We start from the raw sequence: 5,664 nt of genomic DNA, 5'->3' as shown, positions 1-5,664 counted from the left end.
TTAAGTCTTAAATTAGTAATACATTAAAACAAAGAAATTAGCAATGTGGTGGACATAATTTGTCAAAGATGTTTTATGAGCTTAAAAACAAAATTAACATATATATTACACATTTTCAATACTTTCGTTACAATTTTCTCTTTCTGTTTCTACACTACTATAATATATAGGGATATGCATGCATGTACGTACGTATTTGCATTTATTAACATGTTAAAAAAATAATTCTAGGTTTCCCAGATACATATAGATATGAACGGACTATATAAATAAGAAGGCACACCACCACTGAGGGGAGAGCTTAAGTTAAAGCAAAAAGTTTTCCTTCGACAACAACAACAAAAAAAGCCAACATAGTTTCGTGATCTCTACCAAAAAAAAAAAAAAATGGCAGCAGTCATCACCATTTTGCCATTCTCCCCTTTCCACCGTCACTACCATTTCGGGGCGACCACGCTCAGTGACCATGTGCATCGGCCAATCAGGGCCAAACACTTCCAAGGAAAAGGTGGTCCTCATCACGGGTACTACCGGCAGTGGCAAGTCACGGCTCTCCGTCGATCTCGCCAAACATTTTCCTGGGGAGATCATTAACTCTGATAAAATGCAAATCTAAAGTGGCATAGAGATTGCAGCAAATCTTATCCCAGTCCATGAACAAGGTGGAGTCCCGCACCATCTTCTCGGTGAGTTTTGCCCGTAAGATGGTGAACTTACCCCAGCAGAGTTTCGCTCATTAGCGACACTGTCCATTTCTAGCGGGAAACTCCCTATCATAGTGGGTAGATCCAACTCCTTCAATCATGCTCTCCTTGTCGGGTGTTTTGACCCGAAAACTGATCTTTCGATTGTAATTCGAGTATTTCTACAATATGCTCTGACCTGAGGTACAAATGCTGCATCTTCTAGAAGGATGTTTTGGAGCCGGTTCTGTTCCAGCACATGTGCAACCGCGTCGACCAGATGCTCTAGTCAGGACTGTTCCATAAGATTGCAGCTTTCTATGAGCCTATAGTAGATTCAGGGCCGAGACATGGGGTTTGGAAGACTATAGTGGTAGAGGAGTTTGATCGATAATATAGGAGTTTGTTTGGGTACACTCTCAAGTATTGATCAAACTCTTCTACCCCTATAGTCTTCCGAACCCCAAATCTCGGCTCTGAATCTACTATAGGGTCATAGAAAGCTGCCAGCTGCTCAAACAATCCTGACTCGAGCATCTGGTCGACCCAGTTGCCTATGTGCTGCAACACAGAACCGGTTCCAAAACATCCACCCAGAAGATGGAGCATTTGTACCTCAGGATCGAGAAATATCGTAGAAAGACTCGAATTAGGAGCGAAAGGATCAGTTTCTGGGTCAATTCGTTGGGCATGGTTGAAGGAGTTGGATCTACCAGCTATGATAGGGAGTTTCCCGCTGGAAACTTTAGATATGGACAGTGTCACAAAGGATTAGTATTCGGGACAAAACATTGGGAGGGAGGGCATGGTTGAAAGAATTAGATATATCCACCCACTATGATAGGGAGTTTCCCGCTGGAAACAATTTTAGATCCGGATATGGATGGATCCACGGATCAAAAGTGGTCATGGAATCCACTACAAAAAGATGGGCCCATAGACCAGAAGTGTACATGAGGCCACCCAGAGAGTTGACGGTTGGGACGTTACAAAATTGCAACTCATATGTCAAAAATTCAGTAAATCGTGTGCCTTGTCGTTCCATCTTGATTTCACTTTCGGTGGAAATAAAACTTGTCTAAAGGAAGAAAACCCAAGTTGTAATGGTGATGGAAGCTTCTACTGTATCTCATGCATATGGCAAAACAAATAGCTTGCTTGAGAAAAATCAATCCTTCAAAAATTTTGAATTCAGTGTCTACTCAATCTTGAATATTGGATCTTTAATTTCAATCTTGAATGGATCTTTAATTTCTCTTCCTTTTTTCCTTCTCTTCCCAAATGTTTGAAAAAACAATAGAGAACCGCAAAGGAAGATAGAAGAACATACGTACTATGTTGTCATCTTCTCTTGGCTAAAGAGGTCGAAGAAGGTTGAAAGAAAACTCTCTAAAATCCGTGGAGAAGGCTGTGAATTGAATGTTTTACACACTACACTGTGTGGTCTTATTACTGGTCTTCCATAAAAGATGCGTAGACACATTGTTGACAAACTCCTTTGGAACAGAAGGAACAAAGTCTCATGTAATTATTATGTCTTGAAACACTAGCTGACCAACAACCAGTGAATCCTAAATTACTAAAATCTCTTCACAATCAGTATGATTGACCAATAATGATGACACCTGAACGATGTTTCCAGTGTCGGTCCGACAATTTTAGATGCCCTAAGCAAAAAAAAATTAAATACCATTTTTATTATTGTATATAAAATAAAAAAATAGTAATACAGTAATACTTCTATAAATTAATAAGGTCGGGACCACAATATTTTATTAATTTATAGAGGTTTTATTTATGGATAAATTAATACATTAATAATTATTAATTTATGAAGAGATTTTTATTTTCATAGTTTTGAATATTTTCGATTAAAAATAAGATATTTTTGTTATAATTCACATTTTTATATTTCTTAATTTAAAATTTTGGCTATCGTAATATAATTGATGTTAATAGTTTACAAGATTATCAAAGTGAAAATGATAAATGTTTAAAAGTTCATAGTTTAAAAGAAACTGTTATTATTATTTTTCATGATGAAATCAAAGAAGATATTATGGTATCTTTATAACCAATTACAAGTAGAGAAGCAGCTATTGCGTGTAAGACGCTCTACAATTTTTGGATACAATTTGAGAAAACAACACAAAAAGTTTTTAATGCAATGAGAAAGATTATAGAAGAGCTCCAACAATATGCAAATTCAAGAATATGCAAAAAACAATAGAGCAATATTTCACTAAATTTTCTTAGATATATATATATTTAGTTTATATCATTATTAATTTATGATATTGATGGGACTATATTTTTACATAGGATTTCAAAAAAAAAATTATCTTATTATTTTATCGAATTGTGTCATTTTTTACACCGGCCCAACTCGGGACTGAAAAAATTTATTAATTTATAGCGAGTATTAATTTAAAGAGTATTAATTTATAGAGGTTCTACTGTATAAACAATTATTTTCATAATTTAGATTCAAAATCCATAAACCGAAATATGTTCCTTTTGCTTGCTCCCATTTTTCATTTTTTTTTGTTTTTTATGTTCATTAAAAAATTCATACGAAAATAAATATTATATTGCATAATCACTCATTATTGTTTAAAACTCTTCCAATATGAAAACTTTTTTTTATTAGAGTTATAAATTTGTTTTTCTAATTTAAATTTTAATTTTAGACTCATTGACAACAAATTTAATTAACATTAATCTAATGATCATTCACCAACAATTCAAAAGATGAGTTAATATTTTTCATAAACCTAATAAAACTTCTATATCTACATAACTAATATATTGTTTTCTTATATAAAACTTTAACTTTTAATTAATTTTGGTACTTCTAAAAAAAATCTAATAAAAACTAAACTTATAAAAAAACAAAAAAAAATCTACATAGGCATGAAATATTTGGGCTAAAATATGCCCCAAAAAATTTGATGCCCTATTCCTGGGCTTTACTTGCTTGCCCTATGGACAGGGCCTGGATGTTTCATTAGCCTTGCCAAGCAATACAAGACAGTCAAACAGCACAAAACCGCATTTTCCTTCTCATGTTCTATTTCTTTTCCATTAGAGAACTTTTTTTTGTGCAACCATGTGGTGTTTGGCCATGGGATGATGACAGCTTCTTCGACAACTCTCTCCACTAAGATGCATCGATAGTTAATTAGTTAGTGTACCAATGGGTAAATTTCAAGATGAGCATTTGAACTTTACGGAGTTAGTTATTATCTAACGTGGCAAATGCATATTAACTACTCTAGTGTAGTTATATAAGTATTATTCCACCCATCCAAGCGTGTTTGAATTTTTCTGACCTACAACGACCCGTCCTGCGAAGTTTGCAGGACTAAAATAATATGCTAGCATTCGTTCCCAAATTTAAACACACACTTAAAAATTACTTCAAAAATTTAAAAAATATTTGTATAACTAAAAATAGTTTAATAACAATAATAATTAATATTCTAAACATAACTTGAGAAAAAAAATATTCTGAAGTTTGTTTGATAAATTAAATATGTAGGGCGTACCCGCATTTGTAATAGCCATGCCCTGCAAGATCCGCCCTTTTGCGCAGTGTAACTTGTAGACCCAAGATGGAGCAGCCGTGAAGAAGCCCGCTGGCATTTTGCTCATATTAATAGATTAGTATTGTAGCCTATTAACTCACTGAATCATCCAAAGAAAGAAGAAAACCTTATCAACTCAATGTCGCAGTCAAGATTATATTCGAGAAATGAAATAAATACAAGCTCATACATAAACTTTTTGGCAAAGACAACCAATATTATGTTTCTTTTATCAACATTTTGTTGTTAATTGTAATAAAAGGTACCATAGTTATGCTAATTAAAGGTCTCAAATCAACAAAATGTATGACATAAGTATCTCATATACTCCTTCCGTTCCTTATTAATCGTATTTCTAGAAGAAAAAAATATTGTTTCACAAGGTTTTTATGTTATTAATGCACTTTTAATAGGTTTTGGTAATGAATTAAAATTTCAAGAAAAATGACTAAATAATACTATTGGTTTAGAGGTGTAGAAATTTGAAAAATACAAAAAAAAACATTTATAATCAAGTTTTAATATGGTTTCTTAATATGTGTGAAAAACTAAAAAAAAAATATGATCAATTAAAAACAGATATGTGCTAAACATCAATAATGATAAATATCTGACCCGGAAAGATATGTATCTCGATTATACATTTAATAATGATAAATAAAGTATGAATGAGAGTAAGCCAAATTGTGATGTTGATGGAGGCATCTATTAACTGTGTCTTTTGGGACAACCAAAAAAAACTTTGGTTGGGTAAAGTGAAACAATCAAATCTTCTTCATTTCAATTTCTGTATCCATCAATACAATCTTCATGCATCTTTGATCTGTCTTTTTATCTAATTTATTTATCTAAGATTATGGAAGAAGAAAATTGATGATTGCAAAACAGCAAAAGGAAGACGGAAGAGTAGATTATTCTGTTATTGTCTTCTCTTGGCCTTAAAGCTTCTTAAAGGGCAAAAGGAAGTGCAAAACTATCTGACACTAGAGCCACGTACGGCGGCGGCACTGGACAAGTTGGTGAAGATATTGACGGCTGAGCTTGGTTTTACTGCGTGGGTATTGTCGTTGTTGTTGTCGTTGTCTTAGCACCAGACCAACCCTCATCATCGGACAAAAACATTTTTTAATTAATCTTATAATAATGTAAAGTATAAGTACATATGTATTAATTTAAAAATATCTTAGAAAATACTGAAATTTTTTTAAAATAATCGGAATCACCCAAAATATATATATATATATATATATATATATATATATATATATATGTGATTTGATGATAACTCTGTTAATAATCTTAGCTACATGACTTACTCGTATATGTGACATGATTGAGTTAACCAACTTGCACTTTCTAAGTATGTTTTGGATATTTGATTCAACTTGTTAGTT

General features: G+C 32.8%; 1 pseudogene across 1 annotated transcript; it reads left to right on the top strand.

The window, feature by feature from the left end:
- Positions 1–299: 299 nt before the first annotated feature.
- On the top strand, positions 300–1,951 carry LOC109132448 (adenylate isopentenyltransferase 6, chloroplastic pseudogene; annotated as a pseudogene). The gene has a single exon (XR_015596590.1). The product of XR_015596590.1 is annotated as an adenylate isopentenyltransferase 6, chloroplastic pseudogene (transcript).
- The last annotated feature ends 3,713 nt before the right edge of the window (positions 1,952–5,664 follow it).

The sequence above is a fragment of the Camelina sativa genome, chromosome 4 (assembly GCF_030686135.1).
Source record: "Camelina sativa cultivar CO46 ecotype springtype chromosome 4, ASM3068613v1".
NCBI classification, from domain to species: Eukaryota; Viridiplantae; Streptophyta; class Magnoliopsida; order Brassicales; family Brassicaceae; genus Camelina; species Camelina sativa.
This window is presented reverse-complemented; position numbering and strand designations above follow the sequence as displayed.